Consider the following 23,438-nt stretch of genomic DNA (forward strand, 5'->3'; position numbering starts at 1 on the left):
TGGGAAGATTTTGTTAATTATCACACACTGCATATCCTGCAATGTTTTGGTCACTACGTGAATCTCCCAGATACTTCAGTGCTTTCTGGAGACCCAACAAGTCCATGGGCAGCATCTGATTACCCAAGAACATCAAAGATGACTCAGATGTCTTCTGTAAATCCTTTCTCAGGACCAGTTACTTCAGGCCAGGCTGGAAAACCAAAGAATAATCACTCATTTTAAATAAGAAAAAATGACTAACATGAAAAATGATGGAATGTGGATAACTCTTTGGTGCATACTCTTCAACACTGGTGTACGACATGGAATCAGTTTCAACACTCAACTGGAGAATGAAATATGCTTTTGGCTGTGGTCTGTCTGGAAAATCTTGACATCAACCCAATCTTCCATGACAGATTTCATACCACATATGGAGGGATGAGAACTCAGTCAGCTTGCCAAAGCCATCGGCATTAAACTGACAGAAATATCTTGCTCACTACATCTCTTCCCTCCATGTTGTAGTACTCTTCACAGGGGCCACTTGCTGTTGAATATCAGGATTGTCAGTAATTCTTGGATCAGATTTTCTGAGTCTCAAGCTCATTTTTGATGCTTTTTTGCTTTAGGAATACCGAGTCAATAGACCAAGAGATTTGATTGGGGCTGGATCACCTGGAAGACAGCTGGTATTTTCCTCACTGGTGAGTTCACAGCTCTAAAGGAGTGTCTTCTAAGGAGGATGCCTTGATCTGAGAGTATAGAAAGTCATGGGATCAAGGCATCTGTGGCTTCTTTGGCCTCCTCAGTTCTCTGAAGATCTTTTATATGAGATGGAAAGGCAATCAGACACAGAAACAACTTGGCTAGGCCACAGGGCAGAAAAAAAACAAGACTTATTAGCCCTGGAAGCCAAGGTCAAGAGCACTCTGTCCCCAACCAATACCATGCTTGATAGGTATGGGATGCAATTGTGGTTCACTTGCCTTTTAGAATTAGTGCTCCTGCTGTAGGATCTTGGTCTGAAGGATGCTCTCATCCCGAACTGTGGCCTGTTCAAACTCAGACTGGAGATTTTCTGACCTAGAGGAGGAAGGCAGTTAGCGAGCAACCCTGTGGGGAACTGCTATGTCAGATATAGAGCCTTAACCAGCTCTAATGAGATGGGCAATCCATAGTGACCTTTCAGCTGTGATCATCTCATGCAATCCCCAAGGAAGAAGGGTCAGAGTGCACCTGGGCCTTGATTTTTTGTCAGCTTTTAAAAGTTTCAGTAGATGAGCTGAAAAATACAATGTGCTGGGCATGAAAATACAGCACCTTTCTCCAGGTGTCTATATTCATTATTTGAGAAGAAAAGTAGCAATGTAAAAACACTAAATAACATTTGAGTGCAGAAATCGATGGCCTTGATTAGATACAGGAGAATATGAGAAACCATGGAAATTGAATGAAGACTCTCTATGGGAGCCTACAAAATAAGAGCAGTGAAGGATCTGATTATTGCTAAAGAACACAAACCAACCTTGGTTCAACTCCTCAACTCCTAAATCTTTTTTAATAGAAAAATCTGTTCAAAGGAAACAGATGCATACTGCAGAGAACCTGTAATCTTCAAGAGTGTGTGGCATGCAGATGTGCTTAAAGGTAGGGTCTTCTCTCAAAAGGTGATATTGTGGAAGGAAAATAAACTGCCAGAAACACACACAACTGACCCTCGTCCTGCTAGGTTGAGGACTGCCATAAGGAGATTTGTGGAGAGACACAGGGGACACTGAGAAGACTCCAGAGAGTACAGGAAGGAATAAGGTGTACACAATCCCAGAACCACTATAGATCAAACATAGTGTTTTCTGGAGAAGTTCTTGTTGACTGGGCCAGTACCATATCCTGAGATGTCTTTTCCCTTGATGTGCCTGGGAGCTTTTCAGATGGTGGGAATCCCAAAAGTACAGAGTTCCAGGGACAGGTGACCTACATGGTTCTAACTGTTCCTCCCAATTGTGCTCCTACCTCATCTCAGAGACATTTAAGTGATGTTGGAGCTTGTCTGCCAAGTCCTCTTGCGGGTTGACCAGCTCCTTCTGCTTCAGCAGATCCTTTGGTCTTTCATCTAGGTGCCCTTGGTCCTGTTAATTAAAAGATTGTGTTCTCAGTGGAGAAGGCTCAGCTGGTAAAAAACTTGCTATGAAGCAATACTGAAAGGCTGACTGTCAGTGTCTTTCAGAAGGGCTGTGCTCCAATCCTGGCTGCAGTTCAAATCTTTTTTCCTTTCTTCTTTCCTTCCTTCCTTCCTTCCTTCCTTCCTTCATTCATTCATTCCTTTCTTCTTTCTTTCTTCCTTTTTCCCTTTTTTAAAAATTTCTTTCTGTCTTTTTCAGCTTCATTTTTCATTCTTCCTGTCTGTCTGTCTTTCTTTCTACTTTCTTTCTTTATTTGTTATTGTTATTTTTCATTTATAGAGACAGGATTTCTCTATGTAGTCCTGGCTGTTCATTACAAGATTGTGTTCTCAGTGGAGGGTTGCTCTCTCACATGCATACACAAAAATTCATGAACACACACAAATACAAGTGTGCACACATATAAGCACACTGTAATGCAGTCCATGTTTAGCTACACACTTAAAGCTAAAATAAGGAGCAACCATCAGGGATAGTAATGAAAAGAAGGTAAACCACTTGGATGAGAGATGAACACAGACGGCATGAGAGATAGGCAGTTCAGTCATTGAAGGGCCTATCCTGTAACCTAATGCACACACAGGTGTCCCTCTGGGGACCTGGCCCCTTAACTAACTCTGCTTAGGAAGTTCCCTAGACTGTGCTGTTGTGGGATGTTCTGTATTTCAAATGTGTTGCTCTGATTTGTTAAAATAAATAAAGTGCTGATTGGCCAGTAGCCAGGCAGGAAGCATAGGGTAGGCGGGACAAGGAAGAGAAGAAGGTGGAGAAGTGAAGGCTGAGGGGAGACGCTGCCAGTCACGGCCATGAGAGAAAATACATAAGGTACTGGTAAGCCACGAGCCACGTGGCAAAGTATAGATTAATAGAAATGGGCTAAATATAAGAGTAAGAGCTAGACAATGGTAGGCCTGAGCTAATGGCCAAGCAGTTTAAATAATATGAATGTCTGTGTGTTTATTTTATAAGTGGATTGTTGGACTAATAGGGCTTGGGGGGGCGCTGGAGAGAAGCTCTCCAACTACACTGTGCAGTATAGGAATATTCCCCAGCAAAGGACTACTTGATGGTGGTGGACTAGCCCACTGGTCTTGTATACTGTTTCGCAGTTGCCAGCAAGGTGAAGAACTTCCTTCAAAATGAGCTCCCTTTACCACAGGTTGCCTCACCTAGAACTCAAAGCCAAGATCTCAGGAAACTCGAAAATCTCCATAACCAGGATCCAAAAGAAACAATTCATTCCTGTGAGGTGATTGTGCCAGGGATTTGTTGGAGTAAGAAATGGCAACTAAGCCAGTGCCAAATAATTTTATGTATTATTTTATGCTCAACAATATTCCATGGAAGAGACCAAGAACATTGTACGTTTTTACTTTTGAATGATGGGCATCAGGAGGCTGCTCCCAGGAATGCTGATAAAACCTTGATGTCCCTCGCTTCTCAGTAGACACCTATTTCATGTTCTGGAATCACTATGTCACCTGGGGATTATAGTTCAAATTTCTGAAGACTCCCATGTGGCTTCTCAGTGTGTTATCCCATCTGACACTACCAGCAATGTCTGAGGCTCCTCATTTCTCCAAACCCTCCATGAAGCTGACTTTAACTCAGAGTAAACAACTTTGAAGAAAAGCAGTTACTGAGTGCTACAGACACAGCACATGGTGAATACTTTGGACACTCAGGAGCCTGAGTGGGGTATAATGAAATAGCCTCATTCTCACACCACAGAATGGCTAGGGAACTTCTGCTGGACTGAGATGTAGCTGGAAGCACACTGCAAGTTAGAATCTCTCAAGGACTAACATCCAGCCCAAGATCCAAGGACAAGGTTAACTGAGCCTTGGTTAGACAAATGGGGAAAGCAAGTGAAATCAGGCAGTGTGGATGAGGACAAAACAGGATATAGAGAAGACACAGCAAGCTACCTGACCATTAAGTTTGCAGTCCCCATTCACCCAGAGCAGACAAGGACACAAACCCTCAGGCAGCCTATCCTACCTCTCAGACACCTTGATTTGCCACAGTCACCTCCTTCTAAATTTATGTACAAAATTCCTTTGGGTTGCACCAAGGATTATGTGCAGATAAATATTTTTGCCTCTATAACACCCGAAAACCATTGTGTTAGAGTAGTTTTGTGTCCCTTTGTTCTAGTGAACTGGATGGACATGAAGAAGATGGGCAGCATTGTACAATATTTGATGGATGCCAAGTGAGGGGCACAGTACTTTTTCAACAAAGTTGATTCCATCATCATTAAAGATGATCAAGTGAGCATACAAATATGCAGAAACACACACATGGGAGGATAAAATCCACACATACAAATACACACTTGCACTGTAATTACCTGTAGTCAAAAACACACACAAATACTTACACCTATCCATATAGAAGCATGGACACACACACACACACACACACACACACACACACACACACACACACATACATATATTCATCTACCCATGGTCACATACACACATAAAAGAACACTACTGCACATGCAATAGACAGTATTCACTTAAACACACACAGAGGTTCACACATACACACAGAGTTGCACAGAAAAGCACAACACACCACAAAATACCACCAGCACTCTCTCTCTCTCTGTGCCTCACATACTTACGGAATTTAGAATGGACAGTGAGAAGACTGCTGAACCTTTTCTGATGTGTATCAGGTAGTGGCTCCTCTATGCTGTCTACAAGGCTCTTAGACTTAACAAGGTTCAGCTACCCAAGCCTGCACTTACTTTTCCTTGAATGAACATTATCTATCACGAAACCCACTGACCCTACAGGTTCCAAGTTCACCAATCACACTCTCTTCACTAAACTTTCCCTGGTTCCTCCACAGATGACCTTGATAGCCCTAGAGAAATAGTGACATGTGGTCAACACCCAGGAAGTTTTCAACAGATGATAGTGTATATAAAATGAATACAGCCCAATGTCAGTCAGCCTATTGCCATCAGATTCCCATCAAAACAGAAGGAATCTATTGAGATGAAGTACAGCAACATCCTTCCCAGAGAAGGACACCTAATTAGTTACCACTTTGTGCCTGCTGGTCTTCCTTTCCACTCAGATTGAAATTAGCGATGTCCCATAAAAGCAGCAGCAGGCTTGAAAATTCATGGCTCTCCCAAACTAACCATCAGAAATTGTTTACTCTTAGGACACCCAGAGAAGCAGGATAAGTCCATTGCTTCCCACAAGTTCCCAGATGCTGAGCCACAGTACTGAAAGGTCCAGATCAAGCACTAACTGCTCCAGGAAGCTCAACACACCCTTCCTAGGATTCACTGTGCCCTCCCCAGAACCATTTATTTTTTCCATGTTTTACACTGAGACTGAATCCCAGCTTCCTTCCACCTCTCTCTGGACTCCCCATGTTCTCACTTCTCTGTCCCAAGCATCCTTCTCTGTCTTGCCAACATGTCTATGGGCAGGGAAAGAATACTCTACAGTCACTTGATGTTCCTAAAACACTGGTGACATCAAGAGAATGCGAAGGACTCCCCAGAATATGATAGCTAGTAATGAGAAAGGACTATTGGGTTTACCAGCAGTAACCCTCACCTACCCACAAATTATATCATCTGCAATTCATTGGTGCCATACTGCCCTTCTCAGGAGCCTTCTCAAAAACACAAAGACCTTCATCACCTCCTCATTACAAACCCAGGGATTTTTCTTTGCTTCATTAGAATTTATTCACAACTTCATGTACAGGAAGTTGAACACTCACTTCCAAACACATTTCAGGAACTGTCACATCCAACTTAGGAAACCTCTAGTCAATAATAGCACAAGAAAAGTAAAACGTTCAAAGTAACTAATTAAGGATTGTGGGGAGAAAAGTTCATTTCCCCGAAAGCAACAAGCACATTGTGGAGGATGCACAAGGCTGTTAGTGTGGTGGGAAACTGTGAGTGTCTTGTCAGAACAAAGGTAAGTCCCATAGTTGATGAAAATTATACCTGAACTTCAGCAGAATTTATTCCAGCCATCATAGATACCAAAAGTGTGATTAACTAGTGACATGTTAGCCTGCAGGTATAAGAACCAAAGTTACCCAGGGTAGTCCTCAGACACAAAAGCAAAGAATCCCATGAAGAATGATGGGCCATTCCTTCATTAAAATTTGAAGAAAGATGAATGGCTATTGAGAGGCCACACACAGATATGCAAAGGCATTTACAGAAAATCAAATGTGTCACAGTCATTGGAACTGTATGTAATGTGTCATTGCTGTGGTACTTCACCTAGAGCTACATGACAGCTAAATTCCTTGATCTGGAGCCTCCTATGACAATGTGCATCCCCTTAGAAAAGGTGACACAGCCATCTTAAATTACATTATCCACCAGAGCATGAGAGAGATGGGCAAAGAACAAAAGAGGACAGATTATTAGGAGTCCTATACCATAGACCTTTCCCAGAGTCCCACTTCACACTTTTGAATTTACTGATTGTCCTGAAATGAAGAACAAGCACCATGTTTTGTCTGGTTTGAAAAACACCAGAAGTCTAGACTGTGGCTTCAGAAGTGTGCTTGATGGATCCCAGAACAAATGAGTGATGTGAGGCAAACTATGTCTTTTCAGACATTATATCATACTAAATCATGCTAGACAAGGTTAGCTATCTAGTAATACACAATTCTAGAAGTCAAAGCACAGCAATTGCCCTACACACTACCTCATCTCAGTTCATCCTTACACACTGAAGGACACACAGAAAGTGACTCATAGATGAGACTTTGCCCAGGCAGGTTCTAAAAGGTTAGACTTGACTCTCCCCCTCTGTGGATGTCAGTGTCCCATCTCTCTATAGGGAGGTGGATATCTGAGAAGTCAGTTGGTTAACTCTGTCTCCCTGCACAAGGGGACCCAGTGGACCGCCTCTTAAGGTTTATTCACACTGTAGAGAATGCACCTTGGGTGAGGAGCCCTCTGTTATGTGCTGTCAGATGCATAGATATAAAGGCTACAGTTATAATTACCTTGGGAGTGTGGAGTTGCCCAAGTCCCATGCTCTATGCTTCAGAGTCTCATGTTAATGGAAAAGACACGCAGGCCCAAAACATAGTCATCAGATTCACAAGCCATCTTCACTGACTGTCCAGAACACCCAGAGCTGGCAGGAAGGAGACAGTCTCAGTCCAGGTCCAGTGAATCTAACAGCTGTCAGGCTGAACTGGAGACCTGTGTGCCATCAATGGCTGGAAATTCAGAAACCTCAGGGCTCATTGGAAGACAGCAGCACCTGGGGGCTTCTACTCTGCTAGCAGCTGTGATGTCAAGAGTAAGAACTTCAGGGTTTTCCAGTGTACTCTCCTTTTCCTATTATCACTGGCACATAGCTAAAGGATTCCAGTGGCTATAAAACACAGTTATGGTACAAAAATTTCATTTATTTCTCTGTGCCTCCATCTGAGAAGTTCCCAGTTCTTGAGTCCTGACTCTGGAAAGCTGAAGCCGACCTCAACCAGAAAGCTTCCCAGCCCCTTCCCAAAACTCAGTGTCTTCCCCAGGAACATTTATTCCTCCATGTTTTCCGGAGAGAGATAGGACCAGCTTAATACTGCCTAACAATTGTCTCTCCATCCAGTCCATTCCCTCTCCCAAACAGACCTCTGCATCTGGAAAACATGTCTACAGGCAAATCTTGTGGTCACTGAACAAATGTCCTCAAGGTAGTCAGTGTTGCTACAACACTAGTGACATCACTAGGGATTCCAAGAGCTGTCCAGGATACAATAGAATGCCCAGCAAAGGGTCTGTTGATGTCATGGGGCTCAGCTTTTGTCTTCTTGCTAATGAGTTCTCCTTGAACTGACCAGAAGCTATGGTATCCTTTCCAGGAGTCTCTCCTGTGACTCAGAGAAAGTCATTCAGATTCTGTCATGATCATTGAGGAGGAAGGTTGAGTTTTCTGAAATAAGCAACCACCTGGAGAAGGCTAAGGTTAAGTAAATGTCACTATTCAGGATTTGTAAGTGAAATGAGTCTGTTATGAGACTGTAACTGCTCTAGAATGACCTCTTTATATGTCTGATGTCTTAGCCAGCATTTTCTCAAACTAATACAATGATTATTTATTGAAAGGATATTTGTTAGAATGGCTTACAGGCAGTGTTCCATCTAGTCCAACAATTTCTGGCTGTGAATAGGAAGTCCAAGAATCCAGTAGATGATCACTCTGCCAGACTGGATGTCTCAGCTGGTCTGTACTATATGCTGGAATCTTAAAAATTTAAGCTTTAATGCCAGCCAAGAAATGGATGTGCTAGCAAGGCCATTCAAGGAATGGTTGTGCGAACAAGGAGAGAGCAAGCAGAGAGAGAGAGAGAGCTTCATTCTTCCAAATCCTTCCAACAAAATGAGTGGTCCAGATTACATCTGGATTAAAGATCTGAATTAAAGGTGTGACCTCATCCCTCAAAGATCCAAATAGAATTAGAACTTCATACTTCAAAATAAGTAGACATCTACCACAGGTGTGCCCTCTAGTTTTTTGTTGTTTGTTAATCCATATAGAGTCATGTTGACAACCAAGAATAGTCATCACAGTCTGATTCCCCTCTTCACTAATATTCATGAGAAAAAGGCTCAAATAGAGAGTGAAAGGAAGGAGTGACAATAATCAAAATCACACCTGAGTTCCCTGTAGATCTCATAGTCTTGATGACTTTTAGTGGCCTTTTTTGGTCATGGATGGCTATAATAGGATGAAGTACCAGTCTTTTCTGTGTGGGGTAGGAGTGGATTACCTAGAAACACAGACAACAATTTGGTCTCTCTCTATAATTGCAGATTTGAAATTCAAATAATTATGTTATGGATGGTAGTAACTGTGGTTAAAAAGAGTCCAAGAGATAGAAAAAGGGATTTCCTCAAAGAAAAGAGAAGACAACATACACACTGCACCTGTTAGAAAGAGTGGGGTGTCAGGAAGGGCTATAAGAATTTGGATTTGAACTCCTCCAGAACACATCTTGCTCACTCAATGCATTCTCAGAAAGGAAAACCTCCTGATAAAAAGGAAGACCCAGGAAAAACTTCCGTGGATTCTTCATTATAAACAGCAGCTAGCAGCCTCCACCTGCTTTAAGAACAAAACTGATTTATTAAAATTTGCATTTTCATTCCTGGCCCGGCCTTTCCTGAGGAACAGCCACCAAATTCAGCCCCAGTTGCTAGCCATCTAGCTGGGCTCCTCCAGGAAAGTTCTTCTTCTCCAACACCCCCCCCCATCGGAACAATAAAGAACAATACAGCATCACCAGGATCTAGCGCTCCTCCAACATCAAGACCTGAACATCATAAGGAAGAAGAAGCAGAAGATGGGTAGCTTAAAATAGCATCATTAAGATGCCAGAGGCCTTTCAAAAAAAGGAAAAGAAAATTGAGGAAAAGATGAACAACAAAGTGGATGAAATCAATAAAGAAATTGAAAGAATGACAAAAAATTGGATGAAATTCATAAAGAAATAGAGGAAAAGACAAACAAAAAATTGGAAGAAAGCAATAAATCCCTTAAAGAAAACCATGAAAAAGCCATAAAGTAGGTGAAGGAAACAGTGAAAGACATGAAAAGGAAAATAGAAACAATGAAGAAAACACAAACAGAGGGAATGTTGGTAATAGAAAGTCTGAATAAACAAACAGGAAACAAAGATTCAACATAATCAAAAGAATATAAGAGATGGAAGAGAGGATCTCTGGTGTAGAGTATATACAATAGAGGAAATAGATATATCAGTCAAAGAAAATACCAAACCCAAAAAAGCCATAAAACAAAATGTCCAAGAAATCTGGGATACCATGAAAAGAAAAAACCTAAGAATAATAGGGATAGAGGAAGGAGAAGAATACCAGCTGGCACAGAAATATCAAAAGGCACAGAAAAAATATATAACAAGATTATAGAAGAAAACTTTCCCAAATTAAAGGAAATGCCTATGAAGATACAAGAAGCCTATGGAACACCAAACAGACTAACCCCCCCCCCCCAAAAGAAGTCCCCTCATCGAATACTAACTAAACAACTAAACCTACAAAATAAAGAAAGAATATTAAGAACAGCAAAGGAAAATGGCCAAGTGACCTATAAAGGCAAACCCATCAGAATAACACCCAATTTCTCAGTGGAGACTTTAAATGATCTGGACAGATGTAATGCAGACACTAAGAGACCATGGATGCCAGCCTCACACAGATAACTCCATAGCAGTAAACCCCAAAGAAGAGAAGTACACTCACACTTCCACCAATAGATAACAGGAACTAACAATCACTGCTCATTAATATCCCTTGATATCAATGGACTTAATTGCCTATAAAAAGACACAGGCTAACATAATAGCCTGGAGATAGAAGTCTCAGCCAGCTGATTTCCTCTGCTCCTTTAGCCCACACTTCAGGTAACTAAGGAGAGAGTCTCCTCAGGCTTATTAACAACTCCAGACACTGCATTCAACTTGGCTGCAGAGTTCACTGGTCTGTTGCTATCAGAGCCAACATAAAATTGACACAGTCCACAAGTACTCAGGTCATTAAATATGCATAAATATCCTGACAGGTAACTCTAAGCACATGGCAAAACTTAGAGGCCACACAGCGCAGAATATGGTCACCTTCCTCACCAAGACTCCTCAGTGACAACAGAGGATTCACTGAGCTAGTGGGCAGTAAATAAATGAAGCCACAGAGATTGAAGTACATTGATGATGTGCCTATTTCTGGGCACACTTCACTTGAAACTCCTACCCTAATTCTGGCATTTTTTGTTCCCTCTCAACCCATAACCACCTGTAGAATGGAAAGGCAAGAGCTCCCAGCACAACAGCTTTGTCCTAACTCATTCCTGACTTCGGGAACAGACAAATTACTCTTCTGGAATCCTTGAATATCAGGAGCCATGACAAGCAGGGAAGTCCAGATGGTTCCCAGAGATTCCTATCTCCAGTGTCCTGTTACTGGAAGATTCACCACAAGCCCATGTCCTTCAGAAAGATGCCAATTTCCTGCCCCAGAACTTACTGTACCATCTTCTGGACCATTTCTTTCTTGATTTGTTACATGGAGGCTGAAGGCCAGCTTGTGTCTGCCTCTCTCCGGTCTCTCTTCCCTCTCCTTTCTCTCTAACCAATAGACTCCTGAGTCTTCCCAACATGTTCATGGCTGAACTGTAAGGGCACTGCACCAACTGTCCAATGGCAGTTGGTGTTGCTACAACACAGATGACATCAGAAAACATTCTAAGTCTCCAGGATACAATAGAATGTCCAGGGAAGAGACCCTTCATGTCATGGGGAACTGACAAACCCCTTCTTGCTAACCAGCTCTCCTCATAACTCACCAGAACTCATGTTTCCCATTCCAGGAGTCTCTCCTGGGACTCAAGGAAAACCCTTCAGCACCCTTGAATTCTCTGAATGTTTGGAAATGCCTCAGTACTTCTATGTGGGAAAGTGAGTGTTCATCTCCTGCTGATAGTATATGTCCATAAGGTTATAGTATTATAGAAATTTATGTGAGGTATGATTCTACACAAGTACCTGCATCTCCTTATTGCCAAGAAGTGTTAGATTTAATTATAATGAGAAGGACAGTTTTCAGGAGCAAGGGACATCGATGTCCTGATGGGAGAAAGTACAGAGATAATCAGCCAAACTTGTGGAAATGCATGAACAGTGGACCAGTAGCTGTGGAGCCCCCATTAGCCTTCACCCAGTGACTGATGGAAGCATTGCAAAGATCCACAGCTGGGAGCCAGGCCGGGCTCCAGGAGTCCAATTGATGAGAGAGAGGAGAGATTCTATTGAGCAAGGGACAATGAGATCATGGTGGGAAATGTATAGATACAGACAGGCAAACTAATGTGAAAACATCAACTGTGGACAAATGGTTGTGGAGCCCCCATGCTACTGGACTAGGCTCTCTGGATATTCAAGACAGTCATTTAGCTTGAACTGTCTGGTGGGCCCCCAGGTAGTGTGATCAGGATCCATCCCTGGTTCCTGAGTGGGATTTTGGAACCCAGTGCCTATGGTGGGAGTTTTTGCCAGCCTTGATCCAGGGAGGAGGGCCTTAGACTGCCTCAACTGAATGTACCAGGTTCTGCTGACTCCCCATGGGAGACTTTGCCTTGGAGGAGGGAGGAGAGGAGGAATCTGAGGTTGGTATGTAAAAGGAATATAAATTTAATAAAATTAAAAATGAACAACTTCCTAGCATGGAGTCTACAGAAATTACTGCCAGAAGATAATATCCTTCCTTCCTTTTTTTCTCTTTCTTCTTCCTTTCGTTCTCTCTCCCTTTCTTCTTTCTTTCTCAACATGACATGCTCAACAAGCAGCATATCTGTCCAAGAGCAGGAGATCCTGTTTCCTGAACCTAACATGTGTTTCCTTATCACAATTTTACAAAGACACACTCATTGACTCAAACACCATCACCTTGTCAACCAATACCTCTGGATAGTGTCTTCCCATCTCAAATGCTGTCTAAATTCCTCTCATCTATAATACAATGCAACATAAACTTCAATGTAATATATTGTTCTATGGGTTTCCTGACTATTAAAATTTGGGGATATGGGGAAATGGATCTGAAATAGAGTCCTAGAGATGAATCTCAACCTTATTCTATGTCCTTCTTTGGATGTCAGGAGACGCTCCTTAAAGTTCAGATCAGGGAAGTACCTTAACTGCCAGATATGCAGGGAGTTAGAAATGATGGCAAACTCTGGAAATCAGTATGGCTGTTTCTCAGAAAATTGGGAATAAGTCTTCCTGAGACCCTGTTATATCACTCTTGGCATATATACCCAAGGAATGCTCAATCTTACCACAAGGATACATGCTCAACTATGTTCAAGACAATTTTGGTCTTCAGAGCCATGTTGTTGATAGTCAGGCCTACACAGAGAAACTCTGACTAAAAAGCAAAAACAAAAGGAAAATACAAATCACCACCACCTCAACAGAAAAACCAGGAATGGGGCTTTGTAGATGCTTGTGTTAAGATGATTTTTCTAACAATGTTTCAAACTCATCTGAGACTTAAGCAAGTTGGGTCTGTTTCTTCTTCCTTCATCACAGCTGCCCTGTTGTGGAAATTTTGTTCATCCACACAAAAGGTTTTCTGGCTTTTATGTGTACAATAACAAAATTTTGTAATTACTACTACTACTGATGATGATATTAATAATAATGATAATAATAGTAATATTGAAGGAGAAAACGAAAAGTGAATGGATTGATCCTCTCCTAAGAGTGTTTGAGTCCAAGGCCAGCAAGTTTTCCTTCTTTGCACCATCCTGGCCCAGTGCTGCCTGCAGCATCTCTCTAATCCTATAGAGGGCGCACCCTTGCCTCAGTGCTTGTAGATGGAGAGGTGGGTGAAGATGGGCAGGCTGAGACCTGGGTCCAGGCTGGGGGAATCAATGCTGTTGAGGAGCCTGAGCTCTGCAAGAGGCTCATGTAGTTTTCTTGGTCCCATAAGTCTTGCATCTGTAGGAAGCCCACTGATCATGAGCAGATGGGAAAGATAGCTAGGCAGCTGGAAACCAAAGTTAGACCAGGACATGCAGGTTGAGGGAGATTTAGCAGAGGGCAGCACCTTGCATGACATCCCTGCTGTCTGCTGTATTAGTCAGTAGGATGCAACCTTAGCCTCTAATGGTTGGGTCTAGTTTCTAGCATTTGATGAGATGTTCCACCCTGGCGCAAGGCTAGACTTATTGTTATGGGAGGCCATACATCTGGTTGCTGAGGGGCACCATGGAGGCATAGCAAGTTGGAGATGCCCAGGGGGATAAATTCACTGAAATGGAGCAGAAGAAAGGTAGATTTGAAAGAGGATAATCCCAAGGAGCATGAGCTTGGCAGTGGCATGCACAAAGTAGGGCTTTCTAGCAACAGGGGCAACTCCAGATCCTAGGCAGTTGGTGCTGGCTGGATTGGGAGTCTGAGAACTTGAGGCTGTGCTGCACACCAAATGCAGGCCAAAAGCTCACAGGTCTGTGGAGGTGACCCAACCCCACACCTTCCCACAATGGTTCGGGCTGTTACTTCTCTGCTGTCTGGATGATATGGCAGCCTGGACCAGAGGGCAGGAGGTGTCTTGGAAAGATTAGCAGAGCTCTCTCTTTTGTTTGTTTTAAGACAGGGTTTCTCTGTGTAGTTTTGGTGCATGTCCTGTATCTCGCTCTGTAGACCAGGCTGGCCTCGACTTCATAGAGATCCGCCTGGCTCTGCCTCCCAAGTGCTGGGATTAAAGGCATGTGCCCCTGCTGCCTGGCTGCAAAGCTCAGTCTTATACATGGAGGCCAAGTTCTCAAGCCATTCCAGGAAGTTCAAAACCAAAGAAGAAGATATTATCCCAATACTACAACCAATAGAAACAGCCAAGCCACAGTTGGAGGCCAGGCCTGGATGTCACCATGGGTCCAGTTAGCAGTGAAGGCCACAGAGACTGGCTGGGATGCCGCAGCACCCGGTCCCATGGTGTTAGCCCAGGTGAAGGGTCAGGGTGCAACTGAGCCTGGATTTTATTCTCAGCTTTTAAAATCTACTAGAAGATGAACTGAGAACTATACTGTACCTAGAAAATCAACACATTTCTGTGGTGTTACAGATAAATTTTTTATAAAAAATAACAGTGTAGCAATGTCTGAGTAACAGTTCAGTACAGATATGTATGGCCTTGATTAGATACTAGGTGAACGTGAGCAACTGTGGAAACTGAATGTAGACCCTCTAGGACAGCCTACAAAATAAAAGCAGTGAATTATCTGATTATTCCTTCCGTATAGAAACCTGTCTATGTTCAACTCATCAACCCCTAAATCTTCCTATAACAGAAAAATCTTTCCACAGGAAACAGATTCACACTGCAGAGAGCCCGTAATAAGCAGGAATGTGTTGCATACTGATCTGCCCAAAGGTAGGAGCTTCTGTCTAAAGATGATGTTCTGGAAGGAAAATAATGTGCCAGGAACACACACAGTCCTCCACAACTATCCGTCCTAATGTTAGGTTGAGAACTGCCATAGGAAGATTTGTGGGGAGACACAGGGAACAAGGTACTTAGAAGATACCAGATAGCTCAGAAAGGAATAAGGGATGCACACTCCCCAGAATCACTAAGGACCAAACACAGTATTTCCTGGAGAAGTTCTTATTGACTGAGCCAGCACAATACCTGAGGTATTCTTTCTCAGAGTCTGGCTGAGAGCAACCAGATGGGAAGAATCCTCAAAAAAAACCCACAATGACAGGTGACCTACATGGTTCTAACTGCTCCTCCACGCGTGGGCTTCTACCTCATCTCAGAAACACTGAAATGATGTTGCAGCTTTTCTGCCAAGTCCCTTTGCTGGGTGACAAGCTCCTTCTGCTTTAGCAGGTCCTTCAGTCTTTCATCCAGACTCTCTTGCTCCTCTTCATTAGAAGATTGTGTTCTCAGTCAAGGCTTTCTCACTCACATGCACAAAAACTTATGAACACACACAAGTACATGTGTGAGCACATAAAAGCACACTCTAATACAGTAACATGTTTAATTTCCCAGATAATGTTAATATAAGGAGCAATCACCAGGGATACTGTAGAGAAGAATATTAACTTTTTTGGATGAGAGAAGAATACAGTGACCATGAGAAACAGGCAGCTCAACCATTGAAATGCCTATCCTGTAAGCCTGTAATGCACAGATATGTACACCTCTGGGGTACTGGTTCATTAGCCAACCCTGCTTAGGCAGTCCCCCAGGCTGTGCAGTATAGGATTGTTCTCCAGCACAGGACAACTGGATCAGCTCACTGTGTTATTCTTTGCTTCCCAGTTGACCTCAAGGTGAGCAACTTCCTCCAAAAGTTGCTCCTTTTACCACAGGCTGCTTCACATCAGAACAAATGAACTCAGGAAACTAGAAAACCAGTGAGCTCAGGAACCTAGAAAATCTCCACAATGAGGAGTCAAAATCAACAATTCCTCCCTGTAAGGTGATTGTGTTGAGGATTTCTTTGAGTAATAAAATTCTGGGTACATCAGTGCCAAATGATGGTATGTATTATTTCATGCTGAACAACAATTCATGGAGGGGCTCAATTCCATTGTACTTTTTGACTCAGCAAATTATGGACATCTAGATAGTTTCTACTTGAGACTCCTCTGAGGAATGCTGCTACAACCCTGGTGTCAGCTGGTTTCTCTGTGAATACCTACTTCATATTCTGGAATCACTGGTTATCCTGTGAATGGCAGTTTAACTTTCTGAAAAAAAAAAAAAAGTCCGTGTCTTCTCACTGTGCTATATCATGTTATATTGCCAGCAATGCCTGAGAGTCCTCATTTCTCCAAGCCTCCATGAGGGAAATTTTAACTCAGAATGAATGTAGATATAATTCTAAATGGTCTTATTAAATAAGAAACACAGAGCCAAATAAAGTGTTAAAAGCCCAGAGATCAAGCAGTAGCCAAGAGCTAAGACCACCTTCTCTTACCACTCTCTGCTGTCCTACTCCTGAGAGAGAGAGACCTTCTTCCTAATTCTTATCTTTTTATTGCCTTTCTGTTCCACCTTCTCATTAGCTGTAAACCCAACCACATGACTTCCTCGTCAATGCCTGTCTATACAGACCTCCAGGTCTTTATGGTTGGTACTGAGATTAACGGTTCAGATTATTGCTTGGCTGTATCCTTGAACACACAGAGACTCTGCCTGACTTGTGATCAGATTAAGGGCATGTGCTACCACTACCAGACTCCAGTTTAATTGCTTGCTCTTAGCACTGATACCCAGGCAATTTTATTAACATACAAATAAAATCATACTTCAGCACAAATAAAATATCACCATATTTCGCTTTCTATTTTAATAAAAAGAAAAAAGGAAAAAGTTATAACTAATATAAGAAAAACTATATACAATAGGTATAATAACTATATACAATATATGCAAGCAGTAAATATCTAGACAATGTCTAATCCATTTGCATTTGACAAACTCAGAAAAAATATTTCATTATCTATCTTATTTTGGTAAGCCCAAAATGTACCTAATTCACTTTTTATCCTAACTTATAGTTCTAACAGAGAAATGTCTGTCAAATTTATACTCTTACACCTCTTTAATGAGTTTCACTTATGAAATTCTTAACAAGGAGAACTGTAACTATATAACTATCTAATCTTTAACTATAATCTAATCTTCACTTTGAAGAAAAGCAGTTACTGAGAGTTACAGATACAGCTCATGGTGAATACTTTAGACCCTCAGGAGCCTGAGACAGCCCCATTCTCACACCACAGCATGTCTAGGGAACTTCTGCTGGACTGAGATGCAACTAGAACCATATTGTAAGTCAGAATCCTTCAAGAAAGAAAATCCAGTCCTACCTTAAAGGAAAAGGATAACTGAGCCAAAGTTAGGCAAAGGTGGAAGGCAAGTGGTAGCAGGCAATGCAGATGAGGACAAGACAGGACACAGAGAACACAAGTAAGCCAAATGACCACTGAGTGTGCAGTCACCATTCACTCAGAGCAGACAAGGACACAAACCCTCTGTCAGCCTATCTTGCCTCTCAGATACCTTGATTTGCCATAGTGGTCTCCTCCTCATCTTCCTGTACCATATTTCTTTGATATGCTCCAAAGCCTTTCTTTTGTAGATAAATATTTTTCCCTCTACAGTTACCAGAAAACCATTGATTTAGAGTAGTTTTTGTGTCCTATTGTCCTTGAGAGCAAGGTGGATATCTGGAAACTTGGGCAGCAGCATACAATATGGATACAATACAATAGATGGATGCAAATTGAGTGTGCACAGTTCTTTTTCAACAAAGTTGGACTCAATCATCATTAAAGATGTTTCACACACAAAAGTGAGCATAATGATGCACCCAAACACATGCTTGCACATAGAAGCACCCATATTCACAAGAGGAACCATGGAAACACACAACCACACATGAGCACATAAACACACAAAGTGACACTATTATGCACACAAGAGGCAGCAGATACACACAGAATCACACTAAAACACACTTAAAGGTTCACACACATAGAAAGATGTACAGAAATCTACCACACAGCATACACACACACATAAACAAACAAAGAAACACTCTTCTGATCCCAGAATGGTCAGGGATAGGTGGCTGCTATCACAAAATCTTCTGCTGCAGGGAGAGAGTGTGGAGTGTGGGTCCTCCCTGCTGTCGGCAAGGCTCTTAGACTCAGCCAGTCTCTGGTACACTGGTATGCACTTACTTTTAAGCTTCATCCATCACAAGACTCACTGATACCCCAGTTTCCAAGTTGACCCATCAAAGTCTCTTCACTAAACCTACCCTGGTTCCTCCAAAGAAAACCCTGCCTGATAGCTCAAGAGAAAGAAAGTGACCCATGGATAACACCAAGGAATATTTGAACAGGTTGCAATGCATGTAATATGAAAAGAGCCCCAAAGTCAGTCAGAAGGAGGCCAGGGAAGTGATCTTCACTGCTTTTCTAGAAGGTAGCACTCTACACAGCTATGGGAGGGAAATGGTCTAAGAAACAGACATGCACATGATATAATCAGCAACACAATATCATCATGAAGATGCACTATGGGATTCTGTGTTGAGAAGCCAGAGACAAACAAGACTATTCCTGTGGTGTTAGCTATTTACTTTTAAAACAACTGTATTCTTTTATTTTTGTTATTTATAAGAAAATACATTAACATCAAAACAATAAAAGTAAATAAAAGAAAAAGCTAATACATCCTTCCTCTTTCTGAGCAATTGGAACTTGTAACAACTGAATGAGAAAAAAACGAGACAGAAAGTCTACCTTGGGGGGCAGAAGAAGCAGAGAGTGCTGGCCCGCCAGATTAGCCCAAACATAAAATTTCATGTTCAGTGAAAGACCTGGCCTCAAGAGAATGAAGGAGTGAGCAACAGATGACAACATGGAATTCATTATGTAGCCTCTGAACATGCCTGCATAGATCACGCAGAGACCAAGAAATCATAAGTGAGCAGAAAAATAAAAAGACGACATAATGCTGAATAAACAGTTGATTTAGAATATGCTTATCTAGTGTTTAGACTGAGACCAATAACATGGCTATTCATCCCTTGGGACCAAGAAAATTCCTAGGGGAGCACACAACTTAATCAGACTATGTTGAGGTGATTGGAGAAAATGTTTACTTGAAGCTTCAAATCTGTCACTCCAATCCTCAGCTTGTCAAAGTCCTCCCACATCTATGGTCATCCAGTCATCTCCAGACTGGAAGCTCCAGAGTGGGAAAACTGTCCAGCACCATGCCAAGAAAAGGGCTGACAAGGTGCTACTCAGGCTTCTGTCACTTTGAACCAAGAACTTGGCAAAAGAAAGTAAACACATTGGGATACAGGAATAAAGGAGAAGACCACATGCCACCCAAAACATTGATAATGAGAACCACTCACTTGGCACTGGCATTGAGCTCTAGTCCTTGAAGGCTGCTTCGTATCTTCTCACATGACACCCTGCAAAGCAAATGAGCCAAAGGCCACTGACCTCATCAATGAAATCTTTGTGCTGTTCCCTATGTGGCTCCCTGCATAGCGGCCCTCTGAACATAATGACATGTAGGTGTGTGATATATGACAGATCCAGCACTCTCAATGGATTGCAGCTTTGAGCAGAGCATCAGTGTTTGATTGCCAATTATCCAGTTTCTGCAGAAGGCTAACTTTCCAGAGAGTTGTGAATGATCACACAACTCAACACTTGGATGGTATGTAGGTAGGGGTCTGGATGGATGGGTGGATGGTTATAGGGGTGTCTCTATGTTTATGGTTGGATAGTGGGCACCTGCCTCCACTGCCTCAGCCCACCTGCTGCTTCTCAGCACAAGAGTCATAGATCATCTCATGGGCCTCCATAATGTACCTCTTCAGCTCCTCACAGGACTATTGCAGTTCAGTCAGTTCCTTCCAGAGCAGTCTCTTCTTCAGTTTCAATACATGTATGTTCTTCTTTAGCTGAGTCCACTCTTGTAGGACCCAGCCATTGAAATAACAAGTCTCCATTTGCCATCCCCACCTCCAAGCAGAGTACACCAGCCTTGAAAAGTCCCAGACCCCTGGACAGCCCAAGAATGCAGTTCTCAGCAGCCAAGTAAGCATCACTCAGAGGCCAAATCCAGAGAAAAAAAAAATTACAGAAACTACTTCTATAACCTTGATGCCAAAAGGGATCCTGTGCCTCTAAGAACAGGGTGCAGCCCACACCTGTGCTTAACTGTTCCTGATATAGGGAAAGCAGCAGCAGGAAGAGGGCAAACACTCTCAGAAGGAGGGCAGAAGTCCCAACTGGAATAAATTCTGTCTACAGGTCCCAGGAAACCAGCTCTGTGAAGCCCCTACCAGCACCACGAGGACCTGGGCTGCCAGACATGCCCTTCTTGGTGCAAACCTGTTTTCTAAGTAATCCCAAGGCTGGCAGGACAGTGATGGGAGGGCTCAGTGTTTTTCCACATTTAGCAAAACTGAGTCCAAGAGGAACAAGACAAAGAGCCAAAAGGCAGGCTGATTGCTAAGAGGTGGACAGGCTGGAACCAGAACCCTCACTTTGGGTCAAGGACAAAGAAGGGGAGAAACAGACACATCAGGCACTTACCTGAAGGATTCTGTCTCCTCAATCAGCCCCTTGCACTTGTCCAAGGCATCACTGATCTCCATGGGCTTATGCTCCATTTTGAGCAACTCATGCTCAAAATTCAGCCTGTGGTAGGACATGGCCCAAGGAGAAAAGAACCTCATGAATACAGGCCACAAGCGTCACATGAATGAGGCTAGATCATGGACTACCCCAGTCCAGTTGGTGCCACAGTCTGGCACTTACACATTAGGACATCCTTGTGCTTAATAAAAATTTCCTATCCTGTCCCTGAGCCAGAAGAGGTGACTGGTCCAAAGAGGGGTGCCAGGGCTACATGAGCTCCCTCAGTTGGCCAAGAGAAATAGATTAGCTCCCTAACATGTTCCCAGGAGTCTGTGCCACATAGGTGGTTTTACCAGAGACCTATGACGACCTTTCTCCTGTCTGCATAATGGGGATTCTCATATCTAGGGGCCTATTGCTACACAGAGGATCAGAACACACAATGAGTATTTCCAGGGAGGAGTCCCAACTCTGGGATGTCGTTCTAAACTCCACAAGAGATTCCAATGTTCCACCAATATGAGCACAGTGGTCAAGAGCTATGCTTCTCAAAGTGGACTACCTTGGTCCCAGCTGTGCCATCTGCTGGAAACTGTAAATCCTCAGGCTGTGCCACAGGTTGATCTGGGAGCCACTGCTCAGTTGCTGCTGCTGCTGCTGCTGCTGCAGGTGAAGGGGAGGGAGTGCTGGATGTGATTGGTGTCCTTGCTGAACAAGCAGTTGAGGAATTTGCTCTCCTAGTTGGCCAATGCCATGCCACTGCCCCCTGAAGCCTCCTTGAGCTGGCATTGGGGGCCTGGCCACTTGTAACTGCTGTGTCTCTGCAGCCCCATTAGGGGTGATTGGGAACATGGATGAGCAACCTCAACTTGGAGCTTGGTGGATGAGCACATGAAGGTTACTGGAAATGGCTGAGCAGTTAAGGGCACTAGCTGTTCTTCCAGAGGACCTCTGTGTGAATACCAGACTCCAAATAACAGCTCAAAAATACCTATAAATCTAGGTGCAGGAAGACTGTCACCCCCTTATGACCTCTGTGTATACCGAATGCACATGGTACACAGACATACAAAAAGGCAAGAACCTAATAAAATTGAATAATAAAAATTAAAAATTGATTAATTTTTATTCTCTTTTGTTGTAGTCATAGAATAATTTATGTTTACCTTAAAAAAACTGGAAAGATTTAATAAACAAGAAAATATACTAGAGAAATTCTTATTTCCTTAGAAAGAATGTGGTAAAATGGAAACCTTGCATCATAAGTAGGCCAGAAAGAGATAAGGTGGTTGGTTTGGGGAAATGTAGAGTTAGGCAAAGAAATGCAGTCTGTAATGATCTGTTATGGACAGCCTATAAAGAACTCTGTGTAACTGAACTCGGAGGGAATCAATGCAGTGAGGACATTGTGGCTAAATTCTGAAATATAAAGTTTGACTGAAGTTCAGAAATGATAGGATAGGATTAGAGTTGGGGGAATGGCTTTCTCTGTAATCCCTGTCTTAAAGAATGCAAAAGAATATATAAGTATGCTATTATATTGAATGGGAATTAGTCACTCATTATCTTTAATAAACTGTTGGTCTGTGATTATACCTTTGAGAGCAATGGCCTAGAATGAGTTGGTTAGATGAGGCAGAGTAGCTCTTGAAAACATCACCAGAACCTTTAGAACAAGTGCTCCTTCTTGTTGTAATTCCCATTCATCCTGTTTTCTTTAGAAATGGGCTCCTCCTGTTCAGGGGTACTTTTATATTTGTGAGTTTTAGACTCATAGTTGACTCTGCAGTAAGGTAAGCCTCCAGCTGCCATGTGTAATATGACCTTTTCTTATTTAAAACCCACAATGTCCCTGTTCACACTGCAGGCCAGATCTACACCTCAGCACTAGCATCTAGGCACAGTTGGGTATCTAACAACTTCCTGGTACCTTGTAACCTCAGTTCAGCTGCCACATAACTTACTTCATCCTAGTCTGAGCATCTATGACATCTGATTCCTTTCTTTGTTGTTCAAGCATGGAGCCTAGAATCTAGGCAGGAAATAGCTTTTCTTGCCAGGCTGTGGTGGCACATGCCTGGAATCCCAGCACTCGGGAGGCAGAGGCAGGGGGATCTCTGTGAGTTCGAGGCCAGCCTGGGCTACCAGGTGAGTTCCAGGAAAGGCACAAAGCTACATAGAGAAACCCAGTCTCAAAAAAAAATAGCTTTTCTTATTACAGGTGGACTTCTCCAGAGGTCTCTAGGCAAACAGCCTTAGTCCTGGCTTTGTACTCTGCTGATTAACCAGAAGAGCAAGATGATGAGAATAATATGAAATCCTGCATGTGTCAGTGTAGTCCTGTGGAGAGAATTAAGGTTGCTCATAACAGACACACAACAGAAATGTGTGTATACAGGTGCTTCCCAACACAAAAATGCCAACAGTTGTTTTGGAAAGGAGCACTCTCCTCACATGTCATTTGTTCCTCAAGTTTCCAGGGTGATGAACTGTACCTGGCTGACTGGGACCTCAATATATAGTGCAAGCTGAGCCCACAAG

General features: G+C 42.7%; 1 long non-coding RNA gene across 1 annotated transcript; it reads right to left on the reverse strand.

Annotated features, from left to right (window-relative positions):
- Nucleotides 1-933: 933 nt before the first annotated feature.
- On the reverse strand, nucleotides 934-20,914 carry LOC118575466. Its single transcript, XR_004943868.1, has 4 exons — nucleotides 20,853-20,914; nucleotides 19,658-19,717; nucleotides 1,999-2,114; nucleotides 934-1,068 (listed from the first exon to the last, which is right to left on the reverse strand). It is a non-coding gene; the product is annotated as an uncharacterized LOC118575466 (long non-coding RNA).
- Between the last annotated feature and the right edge of the window lie 2,524 nt (nucleotides 20,915-23,438).

This window comes from Onychomys torridus, unplaced genomic scaffold, assembly GCF_903995425.1.
Source record: "Onychomys torridus unplaced genomic scaffold, mOncTor1.1, whole genome shotgun sequence".
Taxonomy (NCBI): Eukaryota; Metazoa; Chordata; class Mammalia; order Rodentia; family Cricetidae; genus Onychomys; species Onychomys torridus.